Source organism: Tamandua tetradactyla, chromosome 6, assembly GCF_023851605.1.
Source record: "Tamandua tetradactyla isolate mTamTet1 chromosome 6, mTamTet1.pri, whole genome shotgun sequence".
Classification (NCBI taxonomy): Eukaryota; Metazoa; Chordata; class Mammalia; order Pilosa; family Myrmecophagidae; genus Tamandua; species Tamandua tetradactyla.
In genome coordinates, this window is record NC_135332.1 from 138,608,454 (window position 1) to 138,634,651 (window position 26,198).

General features: G+C 43.4%; 1 protein-coding gene and 1 pseudogene across 4 annotated transcripts in view; both read left to right on the plus strand.

The window, feature by feature from the left end:
• Positions 1–26,198, plus strand: part of NDUFAF6 (NADH:ubiquinone oxidoreductase complex assembly factor 6) — a 253,614-nt gene that overhangs the window by 82,812 nt on the left and 144,604 nt on the right. Inside the window, exon 1 of one of the 4 annotated variants that reach the window (XM_077167254.1) lies at positions 8,846–9,417. The exons of 2 other annotated variants lie outside the window; for them this stretch is intronic. The gene's annotated coding sequence lies outside the window, so the exon portion shown is untranslated. Of the gene's footprint in view, positions 1–8,845; positions 9,418–26,198 lie in introns of those variants that run through there. One more of the 4 variants, XM_077167253.1, reaches the window with a different exon arrangement.
• Positions 11,170–12,678, plus strand: LOC143686848 (ferritin heavy chain pseudogene; annotated as a pseudogene).

A 26,198-nucleotide genomic window follows, 5' to 3' on the forward strand; every position in this document is an offset into this window, starting at 1 on the left:
CTATTAACCATCTTGCTATATGATATTTAACTGCCCAGAAATCTTTAAATGCACCCAGCAAAAGTGTCCAGTGATCACCATTATATCAGGCCCTCATCTTTCCCTGGCTCATTTCCCCTTCTACTCTGTACTTTTTGTATGTAATTTTAAGCATACCTAATTACATTTAAAATTTATAATTGCAGCATCATTTGACCTTCAAAACAATTTCTACAACTGGCATAGAGAAATTTACAGTGTAGAAAACTGAGCTGGACAGTGAAGGGAACTGGAAACAACAGTTCACTGTGCAGTGGTTAAGCAGATGGGTGCTGAAGTTGGAGTGCCTGGTTCAGATCCTGGCTTGGTTGTTTATTTGCTGTATCAGTTCACTACTTCACTACTTCAGTTGGTGATAGTTCCTACCTCATGGAGTTGTGCTGAATTCTGAATGAGGGACTGTCACCCTGCCTGATCTTATTCCAGAGTTCCAGATTTATATATCTATCTCTATCCAGTTACTTGATAGGCATCTCAAACATTATCTGTCCCAAAGAGAACTTTTAATTTTTTTCCCACATACTTACACACACACACACACACACACACACGTCCTCTCCAGCTGTTAGCAGCAGTATCCAGATATTATTTAGGCCAGAAATCTAACCGTTATCCTTGACTCCATTTGTTCCCTACCACCATTGTCCTTGCTCCCCCTCATCCAAAATATCAGCAAGTTCTGTTGACTCTAGCTGCCCGCATAGCTTGAATCCTACCTACTTCTCTCCTTCACTCTCAATTTAAACCAATCTGTGTGTCTCCAGTTCTCTAACAATCTCTTCTGAGAGGGGAACCCTGATCCTACTCTTGTTAAAATGAGATGATGTAGGCAACATACGTGGCAAGGACAGTGACACAAAATGCTCAGCTGTTGTCAATTATTCTTATTCTATAAATATTTACTGAGCACCTATTATGCATCAGGCGTAGTGCCAGCATAGAGGAGCCTGTGGTAAACAAGGTCCTCCACAGCAAGTTTAACAATCAAGTGGGATGAGTGACTTGGAGGGCTATGTATTGCAGATCCCACCTGGGTGGAGGTCAGGAAAGGCCTCCTTGAATAAATGACTTTAATTTTACATGGTTGAAAAGATCAAGAGTTGAAGAAGATGGATACAGAAATTTTGTTTGGTGTAATGAAAAAGTTTTGGTAATGGATGATGGTGATGGTGGCAAAATATTGTGAATGCAACTAATACCACTGAACTGCACACTTTAAAAATGGTCAACTGGCAACTTTTATGGTATATATATATATTTCTTTGTTTTACCACAATGCAAAAATAAATAAATGGTTATATTAAAAAAGGAGGGGTGGTGGTAGAGGGGTAGAGAAAGAACACTTAAGTTTTGAAAGCCTGCAGATGAGTGTAAGAACTGTGGCACTAATTCCTAATATAACTTATGTGGACAGCTTAACTGAACACCATAAGTACATGGAACTTTGAGTAGGGTATAAGATTTTGTAGGTTTGTCCAGCGTGGTGCCCTAATAATTCCCAGAGTGATTTGAACAGTGAGTAAAAAAGCATTTGCAAAATCCCCTTGGGGGAATGGTGAGAAAGGAGGAAAATTCAAATTCCCCAAGTGGAGAATTCTTGATATTCTTACAAGCAGTGGGAACAACCAAAGCAATAGGTGGAGCCCCCAATCTTGGGGTTTGTTCATATGAAACTTAACCCTACAAAGGATAGGTCAAGCCTACTTAAAGTTAGGCCTAGGAGTCACCCCCAAGAGAACCTCTTTTGTTGCTCAGATGTGGCCTCTCTCTCACAGCTAATACAACAAGCTAATTCTCCACCCTCCCCTTGTCTACATGGGACATGATTCCCAGGGGTGTGGACCTTCTTGGCAACGTGGGACAGAAATCCTAGAATGAGCTGGGACCCAGCACCAAGGGATTGAGAAAATCTTCTCAACCAAAAGGGGGAAGAGCAAAATGAGACAAATTAAAGTGTCAATGGCTAAGAGACTCCAAACAGAGTCAAGAGGTTATCCTGGAGGTTATTCTTACACATTAAATAGATATCACCTTTTTAGTTAAGGTATAATGGAGAGGCTGGAGGGAACTGCCTGAAAATATAGAGCTGTGTTCCAGTAGCCATGTTTCTTGAAGATGATTGTATAATGATACAGCTTTCGCAATGTGACTGTGTGATTGTGAAAACCTTGTGTCTGATGCTTCTTTTATCTACCTTATCGACAGACGAGTAAAACATATGGATTAAAAATAAATAAATAAAAGGGGGAACAAATGTTAAAATAAATTTAGTAAATTGAAATGCTGATGATCAGTGAAAGGGAGGGGTAAGGGGTATGGTATGCATGAATTTTTGTTTCCTTTTTGTTTTTCTGAATTGATGCAAATGTTCTTAGAAATGATGATGATGAATATACATCTATGTGATGATACTGTGAGTTATTGATTATATAACAAGAATGGAAGGATAATATGGTAAGAATGCTTGTGTTTGTATGTGGATGTTTCATAAATAAAATAATAATAAAAATTTTTTAAAATTATATTAAAAAAAAAGACCAGGGGAGGGTGGGCAATGGTGGCACAGTGGCAGAGTTCTCGCCTGCTATGCCAAAGACCTGGGTTTGATTTCTGGTGCCTGCCCATGGAAAAAAAAAAAAGAACATGGGCAAGTTACTCAGCAGGTTTGGCCCTGAGTTTATTAATCAGTAAAATGAGTTTCTTCATCTGTGAAATGTCTGTGTAATAATTTCGGCTATAATTTACTGAGTGCTTATTGTGTGTCCTAGGCACTTGAGACAGTTATTTGTCCTATTTTATTAATGAGGAAATTGACACACAGAAATCAAGTAATTTGTTTTAAAATGACAGCTAGTCAGGTGTGGAACCGGGATTAGAGCACAGATTGGCCTGCTTCTCCCTACACATACCCTCTCAGGGTCCTTTAAGACTCAACTCTGGTTCTATGAATTGCAGATAACAGCACCTTCCAGTTTGTTTTGGCTGCCAGTAGGCGGCTCCAAAAAACAACACTTTAAGTTAAAAAAAAAAAGAAAGCCTGCAATTCTGATGATCTAACTTCTAAATACGCGTACAGTTGTGGCTCCTTGACAGTTTTCAAAATATCAGGTGACTAAACTAACACATCATCATTGAAGAACAGCCTCCAAATGATCTTTTCTCTTTATGGTCCAACCTCTCCCACTAGTTTAGAAAATAAGTCTGCTAGTTCAAATAACTTAAAATTGATTTTGAGCTGCAGAAAAATCAACCAAGAAAGTTGGTTTTGCTTGTTCCACTTCTACCAGCTAATTTGTTAGCTAGCTGCAAGGGAGGTCATTTTCCCAGGGACTCACCACTGCCTGTCCTGAAGGGTGAATGACAGTGGACAATGTTTGCAATAAATAGAAATTCATAGCTCTTTAACTTTGAATTTTGAAAGTACTACCACTCCCAAGAGAAATACCACGGGGGCAATCCGCAGAAAAGATAGGATGAGAAAACATGGGCCCTTGTCATAGAAGTTAGTAAAGTCCTGGTTCCAGTTAAGAATTATAGAGGCTGTGACTTGAAATCAAAAGCTTCCCAGTGCTTTTTAACATTAGCAAATAAAAATGTATTCCAATTACCAAGCAAGTGATTTCAAGATCTTGGGGCACTCATGCTCAAATGACCCCACGGGTCACTTTTCCATCCCTTTTCCGAAAACTACTCTGCATTCAGAAAAGGCTCTATTAGCTACTGCTGCCCACATGCCTGGGAGTTACAGATGGAAATAGGCTCTTCCTCAATCTAAGTTAATGGGTATATGTAATTTAGAAATAAAATAAAAACGAAAAATTCTTTGAAATCGGAAACACCATTTCCTCTAAATGTGGTTTGCCTTGGGTTTCCTATCCATCAAATGATAAGGCGTACCTTCTAGGGTTAGAGTGAGGATCAACTGGGTTCACGGACGCAAAGCGGCTCAGCACAGTACGGCATTCAGTAAGCCCGAGGGATCACGATTGTGATTTTCATTATGAAGAGCAAGTGCTGTTTTCACAGATACAACCTCAAATCGTGATGTTTAAGATCAAGTTGGGTCAAGGAACTTGGAATAGTGAGGGAAACACTTAGGCAGGGGCCGTTAGCCGGGTAACAGGGCAAGTTTCCCTTAAGCAGCAAAGCCGACGATGCGGCGGAGCGCGACCCTGCACGAAGAGGTCAAGTTGAGGAGACGCGGCGCGCTCTGTTTGGGGCGGCGGAGGAGGTGCAGGAAGCCGCGGCCCCGCATACAAAAGCCGCTGCCTCGGAAGGATGCGTCCCGGGGAGGGGTCCACGAGCGCTCCTCCCGGAGCCAGAAATCCCCGACACCGAGTCTTGACCTGGCAGCTCCAGTCCAACGGCAGAGCGCCGGAGGAGGAGGAGGAGGAGGAGGAGGAGGAGGAGAAAAGAGTAGGAGGTCCCGCCGCCGCCAACAAAACACGCCACGCTCGGGGGAGGAGGCAGAAACTCAACACCCAACCGCCGTTCGGTGCCCGGGCTCGGCCCGGCCGGTGCCCGCCGGACGTCTCCGCCCGCACCTCCGGGGCCCGCCGAGGACCACCAGGGCCCACCGGAGGGGTGGGCGGCGGGGAGGACAGGAAACGAGAGGCTCGGGGAGCGCGTACCCAGCGCCCCGCGGGCCGCCCCGACGGCAGGACGTGCGGCAGCATGGGGGGCGGAGAGCCGGCAGCGCGGGGCGGCGGGGAGCTCGGCGGCGGGGGTCGCCGACCCCGCCCGCACTTACGTGGGCCCGACTTGCAAAACCCGGCTGTGCAGCGCAAAAGCGGACGGCTATCCTCCCAGAGGGAAGGGCGCACACGGGCGCGGACTGCTGAGGTAGCTGCGGCTGGGGGAGCTGTGCCCTCGCTCAGGCTTCCCGGACGGCGGGCGCGGGGTCGGCTCCAGCCCTCCTGTTGCTGCGCCGCTGGCCGCCGCTGGCCGCCGCCGGGCCGTCTCGCTCCTTTTGTTGTTGTGCAGCGCTCGAAACAGCTGATCCGCCGCTCCGCCCGCCAGCCGGGCCCGCCCGCCTGGCCGGCCGCCCCGCCCCGGGGCCGCGCCAGGCCGGCCGCCGCCAATCGGCCGCTCGGGGGGCCCGGGGCCGCCCTGCGAGAGGTTGTCACTAACGCACGTGACCTAGCGCTGAGTCGGGCGAAGCTCTGAAGATAGAAACAAGCCCGGGCAACAAAAGCCGGGGAGCCGGGAGGAGAGAAGAGGGGCACGCTGCTGCGGGAGAGAAGAGTGCGTAGAGGTGGAGGCCGGCCCTGGAGGACTGGGAAGAGCAGCGGGGGGAAGGGCGGCAACAGAAGTGATAATGGGCGGGAGAGAGGAAGGCAGGCAGGAATGTGAGGAAGGTCGGGAAGGGTGATGGGGAAGAGCAGAAAGAAGAGCCCCGACTCTAGTGGTCCCTTTTACCGAGCGAGGGGCCGAGGGTCTGGGGCACAGAAGAACACAGAACATGTTTTCCTGTGAGAGGAAAGTTATGGGCATTGAGCGTGATGGGGGCAAAAGACCCCCCAAAAGTCCCATTCTGGCAGGTGTACGGGGAAACCTGTGGCTGTGGTGCTTCAGGCAGGACGTCTTCTGGGCCTTCTTGGAAAAGAAAGTCTGGGCCCCAGACACTGAGGATGCCGGCTCACCTCACCTTATTAAGACAAGGAGATGGGCCCACCTCACTGCGGTGGCCAACACTTGATGACTGACTGAACTTGCCCACAGACTCATGAATCTTCCTGCTAAAGGGGCAGCCAAAGGCCCGAGGGGAGGATCCTAGAGGGCTCTCTGCTCCAGGAGACAAGAACACTGGATGAAGAAGTTTGGAGAGCTGCTCTGGTACTGTTTACAAATCTGTAAACTGTGAGCATTCACGCAGGACCTATCTACTAGGTTATTTGTAGTGAGGAGGAAATGAGACAGCTGTCTTGAAAATGCTTTCACAACCAAAGCTGTATACATACAGATGGATTAGCTGTGTCTGACAAAGGTAAGAGAGTCAGTCATGTTGATGCGTATGGCTCTCGTGTGGATCCTGTTTAGATTGAGATGAATTCCTCTGTCTGACCCAGGGAGAAATTTAAAACAACTTCAACAGCTATACATGCATGATAGTATCTGAAAGACTGTCATGTTCTGACCCTCACAAGAATCCTGTGTCTTTCCATTCCCAAAAACCCTGCTTTTAAAGGATGTGAATTAAAATGCAGGGGCTTAACTCTGCGAATAAGCTCACTACCCTTCTCCCTAGGTGGGACATGACTCTCAGGGTTGCAAGTCTCCCTGGCAACAAGGGACATGACTCCAGGGATGAGCATTTTGGAATTGAGAATGCCTTCTTGACAAAAAGGGGGGAAGAGAAATGAAACAAAATAGAGTCTCAGTAGCTGAGAGATTTCAAATAGAATCAAGAGGTCATTCTGGAGGTTACTTTTATGCAACCTTCAGCTAGATATTGCACATTGCTACAGTATGCCAAGCGCCAACCAGCATGATTCCTGAAAATCATAAAGAATTTTTAAGATTATAACTTTTTTCTTAGAAAGTTTATTTTTTCAGAACATAAGGTCTCCAGATGGCCCTTAGGCCAGATAAACCCTGAAATCCAGAGGTACCAGACTATCTGAGAACATCAACCAATTTCATTCCGCTACCCTATAAGGTTGAAAGCTCTTTCTAGCACGAAGACATTAAAATGGTCATTGCCCAGATATCCCTGAAGATTGAGAGAATGATCAAATGAGAGGGAGGAGGTATAACTGAGTCATTTGTATTTGACAAATGGTTATGACTACTGACTCATTATACAGATATTTTCGTTTAGTTTCTAGTGTATTAGAATAGTTGGAAAGAAATACCTGAAACTGTTGAACTGTAATCCCATAGCCTTGATATTTGATGATTATATAACTATAAGCTTTTATCATGTGACCATGTGATTGTAAAAACCTTGTGACTAACATACCTTTATTGAGTATTATCAAGTATATGGGTAGATGGTAATAAAATAAAGACAAAAAATAATAATGGGAGTGATAAGGGACATGGGATATTTTGGGTTTTTTTATTTTTCTTTATTTGGAGTAATGAAAATGTTCTAAAATTGATTGTGGTGATGAATGTACAACTATATGATGATACTGTGAGTCATTAATTGTATAGTTTGATTGGGTTATATGGTGTGTGAATATATATCAATTAAATTGCATTTTAAAAAAATGCAGGGGTTTGTGTGCTACCAAGGAGTAATGACCAAAATACGGTGGTCGTTTGATCATGTCTTGGATGGTAGAGCAAAACTATAACTTGGACACTGTTCAGTTTCACAGAATTGAACATGCTTTGGATTTCAGGTTTTGGCAAATCAGGCTTATTCTAAAATTTATACTCAAGTGTCAGTGCTGTGTTAGGAGACCCACAGTCTCTTGTTTCTCCATAGGAATCCATAAAGAGAACATCTTTCCATTCAGAGCCAATGCATGGTAACTTATAGGGTCCAATTATTTAAAAGTCAAACTGAAACCTACCTTTTTCCAGTTTTTAAGGTTTATCATAGTTAAAGGCAAAATGTGATAGCCTACCGTACCTTGGTATGATTGAGAAAGCAGTATGAGATGGATCATGTTTCCAGAGATGGCCACAAGAATGTCTCCTTCATCATGAAGTAGAGTCTGCTTTCCTGTCCTTGAATCTCCACTGGACCTGTTACGACCTTGCCCAATGAAATGTGGTAGAAATAATGGTCTAGGACTTACATACCCAGACATTAAAAAATCTGACAACTTCTGCTTTGTACACTGGGAAAAGCCAAGCAAAAACACCCATTACACTGAGACCACCATTCTGTGAGGTCCAGGCTAGTCTGAGATGCCTGGCCATTCCCACCTATTCAGGTCCATCCCAGCTGAAGAACCAGACATAGGAGTGAAAAAGCCCTATTGGAAGTTCCACCCCCAGCAGACACCATATAACAGAAGAGTCATCAGCACTGAACCCTACCCAAACTTCAGAATTGTGAACAAATAAGTGTTTGTTGTTTTTAAAGCCCTAAATATTGGGAGTGGATTTAAAGCAACAATAGAAAATCCAAACACAGGCTAAACAATATAAAGGCCTATAGCACACAGATCAGCTATCTCTAAACCCTACAAAGTAGGTTTTTTGGTGAAAAGATCTTATCTCAGGAGTCATTTACTTTCTGTTTATTCTTTTGCTGATTTATAATCTTTCCACCTGGTGCTTGTTTATCCCAGTGGTGTGTCAGGGGGTTGGGGGTGGAGTTCATGGGAGAAGTCTGCCCTAGGGGGGAGACATATTTTATCCCTGACATTGTTTAGATCTGCTGGAGAAGGTAATAGTAAAAAAGCAAGCAGACATTTAGTCAGTTTTATTCCTGTTTTAAAATTCTCTACAAACCAAAAAATAAAAAAAGTACTGCTTATTGCCCACCCTGGGGTGGATTGCTGCCATTACCTCCCCTGTTGGTATGCTTTATCCATACAGTGCGACTCGATGCTAGTGTCATCTTCACAGCAGAGAGCTGTCTGGACACAACCAAACTATCACATCACACAGCTGCAAACCAGCCTCTCATCTGTTGACTCAGACAGGTTCCCTGCCTGGGTAGACACAGTGAATCCAACCGTCCTTTAATTCACAGGATAATTCTTAGTGTGTTGCTATAGTATCCACTTTCAGGCTGACCCCCTGCTGTGAGGGTGACCCTGTTCCCATCTGTCCTCCTGTCTATTTTCCAATAAGCTCAATATGCTCCCTTATCTACTCCAACAAAAAGGATTCAAATTTTTTCCACAGGGCAGAACCACATTTATGCCAGCATCCAGAGGCAATGCAGCTAATGCCCCCTGCTTACTGCATACGAAAGTAGGCTACGACCATCACCCTGCCAGTTGTGTCAAGGCTGCTAGAGAATATTGTTTCCTTCCAAGCCGTGGATGGAGAATCCCATAGGGTGGCTGCCTAGAGCAACCTCAGAACACAAAGCATGTTGTCCAGTTTCTACTGAGGAGAATCCCAAAGTGAAGTCTGCTTAGATAATTTTCACCAACTAATAGTGTATGCTGCGCTTGCATCATGCAAGAGCATGTTGCTAAGTGACTGGGAAAGACAAAAGAATTTTTAAAATTGTGTTTTAGAACAATCACTTGGAATTCTAGTGAAATCTATTTTCTACCAGAAGAGAAGAAAGGGTCAGTCTGTGTCTCTAGAAAGCTTGGACCTGAAAGAAGAGAGAGGGTCAGTGAGCTCCACTTTCTGAATAACAGCGGAAAGCTGAAATCTAACTGTGTTTCCAGTTACCATCCAGGAAGGATCCAGGAGTTATATCAACGTGTAATAGCTTTCTAAGACCCTGGAACCTTGGTAAGTCCTATATATTGGTTTAGGTTTTTTGTTTGTTTTTTACCTTAAATCCACAGAGTGATTAGTAAGTGGTTTCATTTTAAGTGATTCTTAAAATGAAAAGGGTCTGGGTGCTGCTGAGGCACCAGAAAGGAGGAAGGACATGGACTCTTTCATCCAGCAGCCAGTGCGGGGGCAGAGGCCAAGGGCTCAAATCACAGTAGCATCCACTGGATTGACAACAGAATCTTAAGCATCTTCTGTAAAGTCCTAACTTCAAAGGCTTTATGGTTTCTAGGAGAATGCACAGATAAGAAGCCAATTATTTATTATATTAAAGAAGCCAATTAGAATTATATTAAAACTTATTCTTACACCAGTGCAGAAAGCAAAGCAAGCCATCCCTTACTGGACGTGCCCTAGATACATGTTATAGAATGTTTCTTAAACCCAGCCCCAGGGAGCCATAACATCTGAAGACACCCACCACCTGGGGCAGACCTGGCTGCCAGTCAGTTATCTGAAGTGTCTGAGCAAAGATCTTTTATGGCCCTCACACTGCCATAGCTATGTCTTCCCTCATGCAGCTACTTCTGGGTCACTGACCAGCAGTCTTTCTGTGCCAGAGGCAACCCAAGGTTGAGTCTGTAATCCATGGCTTGCTCTATTATAGGGGCAGCATTGAATAGAACATATCCTTCTGTCCTTCTTAAGAGGATGACAGAGACAATATGATTGGTACTTAACTAACATGCTACACTGCCTGTGTGGATTTGAATCTGTGGCGTACCCCAGAAAAGCCATGTCCTTTAATCCTCATTCAGTATTGTTAGGTAGGAGTTTTTTTTTATTGTTTCCATGGAGATGTGACCCACCCAATTTTGGGTGGTAACTTTTGATTAGCTGGTTTCCATGGAGGCGTGTCTCCATCCATTCAAGGTAGGGTTGGTTCCTGGAACCCTTTAAAAGGGAACCATTTTGGAGATGAAGAAGGAAAATGCCCCCAGGGGAGCTTCATGAAACAAGAAGCCTGGAGAGAAAGATAGCAGGTGTCCCCATGTTCGCCATGTGCCTCTCCAGATGAGAGAGAAACTCTGAACTTCATTGGCCTCTCTTGAGTGAAGGTAACCTCTTGTTGGTGCCTTAATTTGGACATTTCTATAGCCTTGCTTTAATTTGGACATTTTCACAGCCTTAGAACTGTAAACTTGCAACTTAATAAATTCCCCTTTTTAAAAGCTGTTCTGTTTCTGGTAAATGCATTCTGGCAGCTTGCAAACTAGAACACTGCCTAAATAATCTGAGTATTTAAGGAAAACATATTAGGGTTTTCTTTTTGTTTGAATTAACTACCTTAACTATCCACTACATTTTGCCAGATTAATTTGTGTTTCTTAAATGTTCCTGTTTTCCATGACTTTAGCAAAGCCAGGCCTAAGCATTTTGATAATCGGAGGCAGGGTTTTTGATTTCCATTCATTGAGCATCTTTGATAGGAGCCATTTTTATTCGCTTTACAGCTCAGAGGGAGAAGGATCTGAGTAGTGGAGTCCAGTAAAAATCATCTACTCATTCCTCCTGTGACACATCTGAACACCAGTTGTGTTCTGTATCCATCCGTTCATTCATACATTCACTGAACAAGTATTTAATGAGTGCCCATTCTTTGCCATCTACCAGAGATAGAGCAGAACAAAACAGACAAAGGCTCAGCTTCCATTCTAGCAAAGGAGATAAAAAAAAAACACAAAAATGCATAATGTAATGGGTGCTATGAAGACGAATAAAGCAGGGTACAAAGTTAGAGAGAGGCTGGTGGGGAGGCAGGATGGTCAAGCAGGCCTTTTTCAGGAGGTGGCATTTGAAGGGTGTGGGGAAGAGCAGTCTGGGCAGCAGGGAGAGCAGCGCAAAGACGCCGGGCAGACGGCCCGTGACGCGCTCAGCACCGTTCTTGGGCTAAACTGTGACTGATAATTTGGTGTGATCTGATAGCTGATGGTTATGAGTTGAAGAGGACTGGCCAAGAACTTTAAATTTCTTTGCAGTCTTTTTATTTTATGTATTTATTTATTTTAAAAATTTTTTGTGATACTTCCAGTAAGGCATAGAGGTCACTGAGAAGTAATTTTTCATATTTATCATTCTGGCATGGGACTAATTTTCCAAGCCCTAAGAACAGTGCTCACAGTACAGGCCCTATGTAATCAATTCTGGAGCATGTTGGGAAGACAAAAAACATTCTTGGAACCTGGGCCATCTGGTGAGGAAAGAAGGAACAGGTAATAATGAACAGGTAATACCTATTCCGTGATGGGAACAAGTTACTTTTGTTCTGGGTACCTCAGTTTCTTCACCTGTAAGAGAAGAAAAACACCAACCAAGAGAGAATGAAAGTAGAAAAGCACCTGGCACACATAAGTGTTCGGTAAATGTTCGTTTTTGTCAACACACAGACCCTTCTCATTTTAAGGATTTTATTTCTACTTGCCATATGGAAATAGGTTCGAAAACAAATAAACAAAACTAAAGGTTAAGAGCTTTAATAGCCTATAAGAACTTGAGCACCCCACCCAACCCCAAAATAACAAGATTAAGAGAAAATATCCAGATGTCTTCACAGAGAGTCGCCCTGGTTTCCTGCTTCAACAGCACTTGAGTGGAACCAGTGCTCGCTCCGTAGCCGGCCACCCTGGGCAGTCCCGCACTGCCGCCTTTCTTCAACCCTCCTGTCCTCAACCACTTGCCACAGCGACCACGTCCTGTCTGGGGGCTCCAGAACTACAACAAGGACTCAGAGGCCGCCATCAACCGCCAGATCAACTTGGAGCGCTACGCCTCTTCTGTCTGCCTGTCAATGTCTTACTACTTTGACTGTTATGATGTGGCTTTGAAGAACTTTGCCACAGGAGGAGAGGGAACATGCTGAGAAACTTATGAAGCTGCAAAACCACAGAGGTGGCTGAATCTTCCTTCAGGATATCAAGAAGCCAGAATGAGGTGACTGGAAGAGCAGGCTGAACGCAATGGAGCTTGCATGACACTTGCAAAAAAGGGAGGATCAGTCACTACTGGAACTGTACAAACTGGTCATTGACAGAAATGACCCCTGCTTGTGTGACTTTACTGAGCCACACTGCCTAAATGAGCAGGTGAAATCTATCAAAGAATTGGGTGACTATGCAACCAATGTGTGCAAGATGGGTCCCCAGATTCCAGCTTGGCAGATTGGCAGCGTATTCTTTGACAAGCACACTCTGGGAAAACAGTGATGATGAGAGTTAAAAGCCTATGCCGTCTTTCCCAGAGCCATGGGGTGACGTCTGTGCTCACCATGGCAGTACATGCATGCTGGGTTATCTTTTCTATAATTGTATCAACACCCATCAAATTCTTTCCTTTGCACCATTCCTTCACAGAAAGTAATTTGGTACCAAAAAAAAAGTAAATTTCTTCATCTTTTTTAGCAATCTATCCTCAGAAACCACAGAGATGCTTCTAGAACCATGTTTGAATGGGCCTACCCACCCTGCACCTGGCATTACCTGAAGGTTTAAAGCCAGAGTTTGGAAAATAAATCCCTTCCTGGCACACACCAATACACCTGAGTTATTTTATCTGCTCAAACACAAGTGCAATAGAAACTAATCAATCCTGGAAAATAAGCTCCTGGAAGCTTATCATCAAAATAGAGTTTAAGGTAAGAAACAGCTGAGTCTAATGGTTAAGAGCACTAGCTCAGGAATCAGGCCTTAATGTAAGCTGGGTTTGACTGCTCTTTGTGTCAGTTTTCTCATCTGTAAAATGGGGATAATAGCAATGCCTCTTTAGGTGGTTCTGATGATTCAATTAGATGATGCATGTATGCTGTGAGAGCTTATTAAATGCCATAAACGTAACTTGAGTGTATACAGTTCTCCAAGCTTTCGAATTTGCTCTGAAACAAAGAAGGCCTCTCTCGAAGGTGAATTCTGAGCTACGACCAAATGACTCCAAGGGAGCAGACAAGCTGTATGAAGCTCTAACTAGTGCTCAGTGGTGGAAGCAGAGGAAACAGTTAAGTGTAAAGGCCCAGTCTCAAGTGGGTACAAAGAGAACTTAGCGTTGTGGGCCAGAGGGCAATGGGGGGATGGGGAGAATAGGGGGAGATGAGGTCAGAAAAGTGGGCCGGGCCTGGACTGGGGGAGCTTGCAAGCCAGGATGAGTTTAGGATTTCATTCTAAATATGATGGGAAATTAGAGGGCCCAAGCATTTTAAAAGAATCCCTCTGGCCGTTGTGTGGAAAACATCCTATGAGGGAGCAAGATTGGAGGCAGCAAGTCAGGCAGGGAAATAAGATGCAGTAATTCAGAGAGGGGAAGATGGGGTTGTAGCAGGATGGTTGCAGTGGAGATGGAGATACATGGGTGAAATGAAGATTTATTTTGAAGATACAGACAATGAGCCTTCTCTGTAGATAGATGTGGGGTGTGATAGAAAGAGGGAATCAAGGATGATGCTTAGGATTCTGGCCGGCCTAACTGGGTGAATGATGTGCTACTGAAGGAGATGGGGAGAAACAGAGGAGAGGTTCTGAGGGAGGTCGGTAGGGTTTTAGACGTGATAAACTTGAAGTGCTCTTTGGATATCCAGGTGGGGATGCTCAGGGCAATAGAATATTTGAGACTGGAGCTCCAGGGAAAGGTAGGGGTTGGTGAGGTAGATATGTTACTTCTGTGCTTTTTAACGATATTTAAAGCCATAAAACTAGGTGGAGTGATTGAAGGAGAGATCTTAAGACAGAGAAGAGGACTGAAGGCTGGGCCTGGGGCGGCTGACATTTAGAAGAAAGAAAGATAAGGAGTATCGGGCGGAGAGGACTGAGAAGGAGCTTCCAGTGAGGTGAGTCCTGACCTGGAAGCCAACTACTGAAAGTGCTTTAAGAAGGGAATTATGACCAACTGGCTGGATGCTGTTAATAAGCTGCAAATGATGAGGACAGCCGAGCAGCCTTTGGATGGGGCACGATGGCAGCCAGTAGGTAACCCTGACATGAGCTGTTTTGTGGATTGGTGGTTACCGAATCCTGACTGGAGTGGGTTAAAAAGAGAATGGAAAATCAAAAGAAGAAAGGGAATGGGAGGTGAAGAAGTGGAGACAGTCTAGAAGCAGAGATACAAGTCTAATTTTGCTGCAAAGAAAGCAAAGAATTGGGGTGGAACTGGAGGGAATGTGGGGACAGGGAACTTTTGTCTTTAGTTTGTAATTTACTGTGAGAGAAATTACAGGTAATGAGAACAGTATGATAGAGAGGCTGGCACTGTTGATATAGGAGAAAGGGAGGTAATTACAGTAGCCAAGTCCTTGTGTCCCTGAGAGCCCAGAGGTGTAGCTGACTTTCCTGGGTCACAGAACTTGTGAGTGATGGGACTCGAACTTAACCCCGGGAGTTCTAACTTGCTTTCCCACCAAACTGCATTTTAATCCTTGTCCTTGGGAGCAGCAGTAACCATAGCAATCCCCGGGATAGAAAGCAGAGGAACGCTTAGGAGGAAACACATTCGTGTATCAGATTACAGCTGTCCTGGGCTCCCTACAGGCAGCTGCACTGGGGCTTGGCAGGGAGGTGAAGGAGTTCAGGCAGCAGAGGGCAAGACAAGGAGGAACAGGTGACGCTCTCTTTACATACTGATGAACAAAAACACCTCCAGGAAGTTCAGTTCAAAGGTAGGTGAATGTTTTGAATCTGTGACTTTGCACTGGCCTACTTATTTGAACTGGGCCGTTGGGTTCAGGTCAGCACTTGCCATTTCCGATTGTTACATCATTAGCTTTTCATAAACAGATGCCACTCACTTCACCAGGCCAGGGAGCACGTGGCTTTGTGATTTTGCTTCTGCAAACACTCTTATCATAGTACTTGCTTGTCAGAGCCCAGATGATACACAAATAGGTCAATCAGTCAACAAACACATTGGCTTCACATTTTGTACAGACAATTGTAACTGACAAAAAAGTCTTTGCAGCTATGCAGCCTCTGTGTCATGGGGTCTCTGCCTGAGAATATTTCCTTCTTTTTTTTTTGTAACAGCTTTATTGAGACTGTTTAAAGCGGACAAATTGTTTGCTTTTTAGTATATTCACAGAGTTGTGAACATTTTCTTCTTGCCACTGTGGCTCTTACTTGAGAGAGATCAAACTCCCAACCTCAGTCTGGCTTTGCTCTTTCAGTCATGGCAATTCCCAAGCCTGGAGACGTGATCTGAAGGCTAATCTAGTGGGTATGGCTGTGACTCCACCTCATTAGAAACAGACCGATTGTCCAAGTTCACTGGGTAAAAACAGCTTAGTGTCTGTTACACGGTTGACTGTTGTGGAATGAATAAACCAGTAACTGAGTGAGCAGGTTTTTATATAGCAAGGATGGTATGCCTTACTTGGTACTCATACGATGGCATCTCAATATTTTTAATGCAAATGGCAGAACAATAAATCCCTTACATTTGTTTCACATCTTCTCACCATCCCCTTCTCCTAAATGTTCCATTTCATTATCTTCCAAAGTGTTTGTTTTGAAACCGCGTATGTCCTTCTTCCTCTCATGGAAACCACCTGTAGCAGCAACCACTGGAGCTGCAGCAAACATTTGTTTTTGATAACAGTGTATTTTGAACGTCTGTGGTTTCAATTTCTATTTTTGTCCCTGACTGTTGTAACTTTTCGATCTCTTCGTACCTTTTATGGGTAGCTTTGCTTTTCCCAAGCATTTACACTTTGCCCAACATGTCAGCAACACAGGCTATGACAAGACTGTTGCAAGATTCCTCTATCATTATTACTCCCAGGAAATGTTTTTTTAAAGGCTACAAAGTCCTAAGAGACTAACATGTGGGCCTTTTTGGCCTTGTGCTGATTACCATACAGTCATCCCCAAACACTAGACATTGTGCCAAGACAGCGTCCCTTTTCTGAAACTAGACTTACAACACAGAGGGATACCATGAAACACCATTCAGCCCCAATATAGAAACTTCCTCTCTTAAGGTTTATTTTGTTTCCAAACTCTAGGCCTACTTTAGGACTTCTTCTTCCATGACACTGTCCATCTTTTCATTCATTCAACAAGAACTTTAATATTTCAGAATCAGTACAATTGTTTAATGTCTTTCACAGTCTTCAATATGCTTTCAGTTACATGGTTTAAGTTGGCCCATACATTCAGTGAATGTCAGGACAACCATTAGTATTTCCATTTTATAAATCGGAAAATAAAGGTCTCCTGGCTAGCAAGTAAAAGTTATAGTAAAAAATAGCTAATTTGAATTCTAGTCCAATATTTTTTCCTACCTTAATACTGACCATCCTCCATAGCTGTGGCTCACCAACCAGTCAGTCAGCACCCCCTGGAGCACTTGCTACAACACAGCTTGCTGGCCCCCACCCCCAGCATGTCTGATTCGGTAGGTCTGGAGTGGGCTCAAGAATTTTTTCATTCCACCCCCTGGATCAATCTCCTTCTCTCTTGTCTTTCATTCCCAGCTTCCTTTGTGGCTTGGGGTGGCCATGATTTGTACTTCCAACCAACAATATGTAAGCAGATGTCTTCTGGAAAAACTCGTGTGTTTCTGATGAGAAAGGGCAGACTGGGCTTTTCACCCTTCCTACTTCTTTCTGCTTGGAATGTGCACATAATATTCAGAGGTGCAGCAGCCATCTTATCACCAACACATTATAGTTGGGAGGTCAGAAAGAAAGGGAGAAGCAAGGTCCCTGACAACGTTGGGTTGCTTCCATCCAGTTATTTCAGCCACTGTACTCAGACTTGCTGTTACTTTTAGCCAAATGCATCCCTAACTGATACAGAGAAAAAGAAGGATAAAATGGTAGAGATGGTTTGGGGGACTAAGTGAGAAGAGTCATTTAACAAGCATTTACTGAGGCTCTATTGTGTCTGACATTGTGCCATGTAAATGAGATGGTGATCCTGCCACCAAGGTGCTCATAGTCAAGTTGAAAAAATCATCATGTAAATACACAAATAATAACAATTATTGTGGCAAGCACAGAAATACAAATAAAATGCTGTGGAAACTCAGAGAAGGAACCCTGCCTGGGGATATCAGGGAAGGCTCCAAGTGGTGACACATAAGCAAGGTTTTGAAGGATGAATAAAGTTCCATCAGGCAGAGAAGAGTAAAGAAAACTTTCTGCCCTTGAACCCCTTTTCTTCCACTCCTTGAGGGCCAGAGGCTGGCCCAGCTGGGGTGGTTGGGGACAAGGACTGTAGCAGGTTTCTGATCAGACAATAGATGATTCCAAAACCCAGGCTCTCAGCAGAGATAACTGCTTAAAGTTTCCTGTAGGAAACTCAAAGTCCGAAGAACCAGGAGGGAATTTGTGAGGATTGGCAAACCCTCTGACAGTAGATCTAGGGAGCCAGAAATCTGGGGTTAAAAAGGCAAGAGCAGGAGAGCAGATGGTATGTAGGGAGGGGCATAAGCTCAGCAGTTCAAGAAATAACCCATTTCATTATTTCCTACCATTGAACTTCGTTATCACTTTCAGCCCCCACCTGTTAGGTTTGTGGAAAATTCAATCTTAGCCCTTCCTGGGGTTCCCTTCTACACCCAAGACTGTGCTAAAACTCTGATGTCTTACTCAGCCTGCAGGGCTCTCAGTCCCCTCTGCTGCTATTTCAGTTACACAAGGAAGCCTGGCTGGAGGATCTCATTTCCTTGATGTAAGGGTATTTCCATCATGAACTTGACATATCCTTGAAGCTGGTGAATCCAAGAGACTTCTCCTCTTCCCAGGCCCAATGCATCTCCTTAGTCTGAGGGAAATTCCTCCCTCTAGTCCTGACTCCATCAGAGAATACCCTCTCACCTCAATGCCTGTTCACCTCAATGGGCTTTGGGCTTGGGGAAATACAAGCCAGGAAGTGAAATGTCTCTAGGCCAACTCTTGCTTTCCACCTGCCCCAAACCAGCTCTGAGACTAAGAACAGGTCCTTTTAGAATAGGAGGAAAAGAAGGGAGAAGTACAGGCTGAAAACAAATGAAGCTTTTAAACAATTATCATGCTACCCTGTGTTGGTGATGGTATGGTCTAAAGGATCAGGAGTGGAACACGTACACATTCCATCAGGCGTAAAGACCTGGTGAGCCTGATGTGTTGGGCAAGGGGTGAGTACGTGGGAGTGAAAAGCAAGAGGCCAGAGAGGACGGGATGGGATAAGCCCTGGGTTTGTGGAATCTGGGTTTTGTTTTGTAAACAACAAGTAGTCAGTAGAGGTCAATAAACAATGTTAAGATGTGATCTTATTTTTTTAAGGGAGTAACTCTGATGAAAGTGTGAGAGATTAAATTGGGATGAGGCTAATAAGAGTTTAAACCATGGAATAGCAGTGGAAAAAGAAAAGTACAGTCGTAGGTCCAGAATAAATATACCATGATTTCTAGCTTGGAAGACTGGGTTTATCTAGTCTTTTTTAACATTTACCTGAAGGTGAGAGATTACAGAAGCCAGAAGACTTGGTGGGGGCAAGGTGGGTGTGTGAGGAAAAAACTAAATGGGCCTATCACTGGTTATATGGCAGGCACTGTTTTACAAACATTTTTAACAGAAAAACCCTAGGAAATATGTATTATTGTGCTAATTTTACAGATAAGAAAATAGAAGGGTCAGAGACGCTGCTACTCACCCATGTTTACTCAGAGGTGATGGATTCAGGATTGGAAGCAATATCTACCCAACTCCACAATCCATGCTTTTCCCCCTGTGTGCCTCTGTGTGCCCTCCAGTTTGGGATATCTAGGAAAAATTAAGTCTGGAGCTTGGAAGATAGGCTGGAGGTGCAGTTCAGGGGTCCTTATTATGTAGATGGTTCCTAAAGTCATGGGAGCAGATGAGCTCACCTGGAGAAAGTCTGTAGAGTGAAAAGAGAAGACAAGGACAGACCCTGGGGGACTTCAGGGTTTCAGGGTCATGCTATTAGGTTTATGTTAAACTAGGCATAAACCAAGGAACAAGATTAGGATTTGTTTTTGTCTCATTGTAGAAGTTCAGGGGTGGTGTTTTCAAAGTTAGCATGTTGGCTCCCTTGTGGACTCGGGCTACTTGTCCCTTTTTTTTTTTGCACTATACCTAGTGTGTGTTCTATCCTCAAATTTATCTCTTTCACAAAATGGCTGCTTTAGCTCTCACCATCACATTTCAGGCAGCAGAAAAGAGGAAGAGGCCAAGAAAAAGGGGTATCTGCCAGCCAAGTGATCCTGCTTTTTTTTTTTTTTTTTTACTTTTTATTATAGTAACATATATGCAATTCAGAATTTCCCATTATAACAACTCCCAAGTGTACAATTCAGTAATATTAATTACACTCATCTTATTGTGCTACCATCACCAATATCCATTGCCCCCACTTTTTCATCACCTCGAATAATAACTCGGCAAGAATCTACTTTTTTTTTTTTTTTAACATGGGCAGGCACCGGGAATTGAACCCAGATCCTCTGGCATAGCAGGCAATCATTCTTGCCTGCTGAGCCACTGCGGCCCACCCAAGAATCTACTTTTAAGAAAGCTTTTCCAGAAGATCTACCCGATGATTTTTGCTTACTCATTGGCCAAAATTTAGTCAAATGGTCTATTTTCAAGGGAGGCTGGGAAACATAGTTCTTTAGCAAGGCCCTTTATTGCTCCTACTAAATCTGTGTTCTCTTGGTAAGGAAGAAGGAAGAATGGAGACTGGGTATGCAACTCTAATATCTGCCTTAAAGGATAGGCTTAGGAGAGGAGATAAGGACAAATTTTTTGGAGAGAAAAATGGGAGAGAATGATGTAATTAAAAATGTAATATAAATGTACAGCTATGTGATGATATTGTGAGTTATTGATTATATAACTAGAATATAATGATCATATGGTAAGAATGTTTGTGTTTGTATGTGGTCATGTTTCATAAATAAACAAAAGAAAAAAATGTAATGCATACTTTTGGTTTCCAGTTATTGAAACCCAACAAAAGCAGCTTAAACTTTGCTCAAGTAACCTAAAAAACTTACAGGTGGGACTGTTATTTTCACTGGGGCTCGGGCTCGGCTCTACTCCTGCTCTCTTGGATCTATCCCTCTGTGTTGTGCTCATATTCAGGCTGGCTTCATAAATGGTAATAAAATGGCTGTAGCAGGGTGCACGGGTAGTGTAGTGGTTAGAATGCCCACTTCCATGCAGGAGACCCAGGTTTGATTCCCAGACCATGCCCCCTCACCCCCAAATGGCTGTAGCAGTTCCAGGATTCACATGTGCACAGCATGTTGTCCAGAGCAAGACAGACCATCCGTGTCCCAGACTTCCTAGGAAAACTCCTGCATTTCATTAAGGACTTCAACAGACACGTTGCTGAGTACCTAGGATATGCCAGGCACTTTTCTAGGTGCTGGGAATAATGTGACTAAAACAAACGGACCCTGCTCTATCAGAGCTGTTTTTAGTCAACTGTTGCTGTGTAACAAATTCTCCCCAACTCAGAGGCTTATAACAACATTTATTATCTCACAGTCTCTGTGGGTCAGGAATGTTGGCACAGCTCAGCTGAGTGCCTCTGACCCAGGGTCTCACAGGAGGCTGCAATTGATATCAGCCAGGTTGTGCTCACCTCAAGGCTTGACTAGTGGGAGGATCTGCTGCCCAGTTCACTTATGGTGCTGTTGGCAGGCGTTGGGTTCTCACTGGCTATTTGCTGGAGACATCAAGTCTTTGCCCAGTGGCCATTCCTTTCAGCTCAGGCAGAGGGAGCGAGGGGGTCGGGGGGTAGGGGGCTGAGAATGAGAGAGAGAGAGAAGTGAGGAGCAAGGTGGAGGTTGGACTTTTTGTAACCTGGAAGTGACATCCTTATAGGATACATTTTTAAAGCTGTCATAAAAAAATTAATTTTTTCAATAAATTTAGAAGATATAATTTTTAAAGTATAATATTTTCACTTCTGAAGTATCTTTTCTCTCCCTAATTCCACTCCTCAGTGTTAACAGCTATTAATGGGGCTTTGTGTGCATTATTTTGGGGTACGTTCCTAAAAATTATGCCTGTAGTTTTTTTTTTTTTAGTTGTCAAGAAGTATTTATTGAATGAAGGAATTTAAACCTTCAAATAATCTTTCTCTGCTTAATCTTTCAGTGGATGAAAAATGAAAGATTTTAAAGAATCTGACTTAAAAAGAAACAGAGAAAAATTAATTTGTGTTCAACTTGAGCTCATACATCCTAGATTAGTCAAAGTTAGTCCAGACACAACTGATAAAATTAACCATAACAAGACAGAGGTTAACATATGTCCAATGCTTCCCAAATCAATAAACTCCCAGGAAGTGATAAGTCAAGGCAGCCTGGAAAAGCTGCAAAGTTCACAGTATTCTCTGCTAATTTTGAAATAGAGGTTCAGTTTGCCCTAGAAAAAAATAACACTGTTCTAGAGGTGGAGGGGGGAGTTAGAACTTTAAAAGCAATTGAATCTGATCAATAAAACAATGAGCTGAATGGATAAAGTTCTAAAGGAGAAGAAAATCCTATAAATCTTAGGAAATATACCTTTAATTATTCAAGTAATAGTCCAAAGAATAACATGAACTCACAGAACTCAGAGGAAATCCCAATCATGGGCATGTTACCGATTGATGGGTTTGCTGCCCAATACTGTGCCATCAGACACATGTATGTGCCAATACTGTGACACTGGGATTTCGAGAATAGGAGGAGTTTTAGTGCAAGGTCGACTAGCAAGGAGACAGAAGGCAGCTCAAATCTGTCTTCCTGATCTGAGAATCAGGGGAGTTTTATGGGCTGGGAACAAAAGGAGGTGGGGATAGTGATGGTGATTCAGGTAGGCATATTCTGACTGGTTGTTTATAGAACTGTGATATGAGCATAACGTGCCCACGGGCTGGATCTTCCTTGTTGAGGACCCCTTGCATTTTATTTGCTTCCAATGTCTCCTCATCCTCATAATCTTAGTTCCAAGAAGAGTGATTTTTGTTCCTAGAGTCCCAGGGGTCATTGAAGTGACAAGAATCTGCTTCTGCATCTGTTCCAGTTTATAACCTGTGGCCAAGTATGTCTGTCAAGCAAGTTCAGGGAAGACTTTCACTATGGGAGGAGAAGAGGTCCTGATAAATGGGTTTTGACCTGAATCCTGAGTGTTAGTTATGACAATAATTCAGGGACTCCTGCCAATACCTCCTACGCTGGTTTCAGTCCCCCCTTGAGTTTTTAACATTCCTCAATCATGAACGATTTGGGGCGATGACCGCTCTGGCTGCTTCATGCTGATTAGGGGTGTCGTTTGGGGCTGGAGGCCTGGAACTGCTTGGCATGAAGTTGAAGGTACTCACAGGTCCCCGGAGTAGAGGCTGTTTGGGAGAGTAATATGTGGTTGGTTATGTGAATGGAACAACAAGTGGAACATCAAGTCATCAGCTGGGAACTTAACTTGAAAAGGAGGAACAGTCCAAGCAGAGTAAGAGGATTAATAGGCCTTGTAGGATAGGTCAGAGGTTGCCTAAGTTTTCAGGGAACCAGAAGAAAGGCCAGTAGAAGATGTGAGGTAATCCCAAAATGACTTGGACAGCCCCAGATTTTGGATCAAAGTGGCGATCTCTTGAGTTTAGTTGCATCCTGAACAACTTGCCCAGACTCGTTGATGTAGAAACAGCATTCTTCTCCAAGAAAGGCGCAGGTGCCACCTTCAATAGCAAGAATAGTGTCTAAGGCCCTTAAGTTTTGGAGTTCCATTTCTGCTAGAGGTGTCACCTCTCTTTGTAGTCCAAGAAGGCTGAACCGAGTACGGTGGAACCCATTGTAGATCTGTAGCGAGATATTTCTGATGGCTGCTTCTAAGTCTCCATAGCTATAACTAGGAAGGAACTGATGTAGGATGGCATAGCCAGTGCCTGTCTTTTCCTCAAATGGCTTGAAGATGTTGTTGCGCTTCTGTCGTTTTGGTGGGAAAAGTTGGTAGGAGGTAAGAGACCCTAAATTCAGGATTAGAGATGAGTTAAGTCTGTTGTGATAATGTATGTCCACCATTAAGGAGACAAGGCCACAGGTTCCATGCCGGGAGTAAGGGAGCGCTACATATATTTTGTCTCCACATAGCCAGAAATATCCTGTGCCTTCTAAGGACAAAGACAGAGGCATAAAAACCTGGGAGTCTGGGTCTGAAGCATTTATCCACATCGTCTCACACGGGGCTCGGGTGTTATTCTGCTGGCACGTCAACAAGTCAAAGAGTTGTGACAACAGGCCGATGCCGGTGTAGTCACCAGGGCTATCTATGTCTTGTGAGTCGGAAGAGCAGTCTCCGGCAAGGGACATGTCATGGTATAGATTTCCACTCGCTACATCCACCTGGTAGGAGGTATTGGGAAAGAATACTTCTTGGGCTACCCATGTCCAGGAGTAAGAACTGGGGGGATAACTGGAGTTGGTAGCTTGTGGGAGGGATCCTCGGGTTTGGTGGTAGTAAGTGGAGTTAATGGTGGCGCAGGGCCACAAGGGGACAAATTCACCATTAAACTGAAAGGCTTGTCCCTCACTGTCAGTAGTGTTGGGGTAGGGGTAAGTTGAATACTCAAGAGGGGTGTTACTAAAGACAGCCTTAGACTGATTGAACTCCCAGCTCTGGTATTTTAGGGTAAAGTTGCAGTATTTTGTGGGGATATGTCCTAACGGTATCTGTCGGGTGGCTTTAGTCCTTGGATGACTAGTAGGGGAGGGAGTGGAAGGCTCGTTTCTCCCTTGGAGAAATGATAAGCGGAGATTGCGAGCAGGATTATAGACACAAAGTGAGAGGTGTCGATTAAGTATTTTCACATGACCTATCGGGACCCCCCGGTATTGAGCAGATGAGGGTGTTCCTGAATTATAGATGATTTCAGCCCATTCCCCAGTGAGTGGTCCTTCCCACGAATAAGAATTATAGTCTTTCCAAGAGCCATTGAGAAGAAGCCAGACTTACAAAGGGCAGGATCAGCAATAAGTGTGGGCTCAGGCTCGGAGTTGTTGTTACGTAGACAGAACCAACACTGAGATTTATTGGCGATTTCAGCTATTTTTTGAACCGATGCCTGGTAGGGATGTGGAGGCGAATGACTAAAGGTTGGAGGAGAAAGGTAGTAAATGAGGAGGACAGATCCTAAAACTTTTATGGGGTTCATGGTGAGGGGATTTGAAGCAGAAGTCATGATGACTACAAATAAAGTGGTTAAACCTGTCAGGTTGTTTACAGAGGCTCATTAATATATAAAAAACGGTCACAAAACAGGCAGACACAGACGAAGACACCAGCGTTGAGTCTACTTATCTGGTGGATTTTTATTTTTAAAGATTAGTTTCGGGTTTGTTATGGGTTCACGTGAGTATTTTGAAGATAAAAAGTTTTCGGGATAATTATGGACCCATCCAGTGTCCAGGAGGTTTGGTCGTGCTGATTCCTGTTGTCTGTGGAGACCGTTTCCTGGTTCCCGTAGATCAGCCTGGGATGTCAAGGAGGTTAACAGGTACACATTTCATCCAGGAATGGTGAATCCACGGTTTTGCACCTTTTTGAACCCAAGCGATGAATTTCTTCCACTAAGAGGTTAACTTCGTGATCCACATTCATTGCTGCCGCCTCGGAGTCTTCGGGTGGGAAGCGCCTGCATGTAGTTTTTTGGGAGGACCATAATTTTATTTTCCCTTTTAACGCTCTCTTGAGCCCCTTGTTCTAATTTGGTTATATAACTTCAATGTCTCTTGGTAAAAGAGATGCAGATTTATTGATTATACATTCTTTATATTTGCTACAAATTTTCTCTGCAATGAACATGCTTCTATGTACATCAATTTGAATTTGTCCCACTACTCTATTGGAATAATTCCTGTGAATTGAAACTGTTGGGGCATAGGATGTGCAGAATTTGCATTTTGAGTGAAAATTCAGAATTCCCTCTTAATATAAAGCATTTCTCATCAGTCCTCTTTACCAGTTCCCTATTTCCTACAACTGTATAAATGTATGTATTGGTATTTTTAATCTTTGACAATGTACTATTACAAAGAATGTCAGGCTTGATCATCGCATCATTAATAGCCCATTGTATTTCACGTTTCTCTATGTTCTCATTTTTCTTGTAATGTTTTCATTTGTCTTGAAGTAATAGTTATTGTTGTTACTGATTTCTAAGGCTCATTTACAATGAGTTAGTCTTTTGATTTTCATTCATCGAACATAAAATAGCATGTATTTTGATTTTTTTTTTAACCATTCTTTCTGTTTTATTTTTGCTTGTGCAGAAGTTATGTATTCATATATAATCATTTTGTATTGCATGGCTTTTGAGTTTTATATACTTAAAAACATTTACATCAGTTGCATACATATGTTTGTGCTGTATTTTTTTGTCATTTTTTAAATGTATGAGTCATAACTTTGGTTTTAAAGCATTACATTTTCAAACTTAAAAAAAAAAGAAGTGACATCCCAACATATTTGCCTTATTCTATTTGTTAGAGACAAATTCCTAAGTGCAGTCCACACTGAAGGGGAGGAGACTACCTCAGTGCAGGAATACCACAGAGGTACAATCTAGTCAGTGGAGACTGACAATAAACAAAAGATAGCTATATACGGATGAAAAATGCTATGAAGAAAAAGCAGAAGGGAAGATTGCTCTCGTGAGATGACATCTGATTAGATGCTGAAGCAGATGAGGGAGCAAGTCATGTGGGAATCTGGGGAACAGCATATCAGGTAGAATGAATAGCAGGTGCAAACTCCCTGAGGCAGGAGA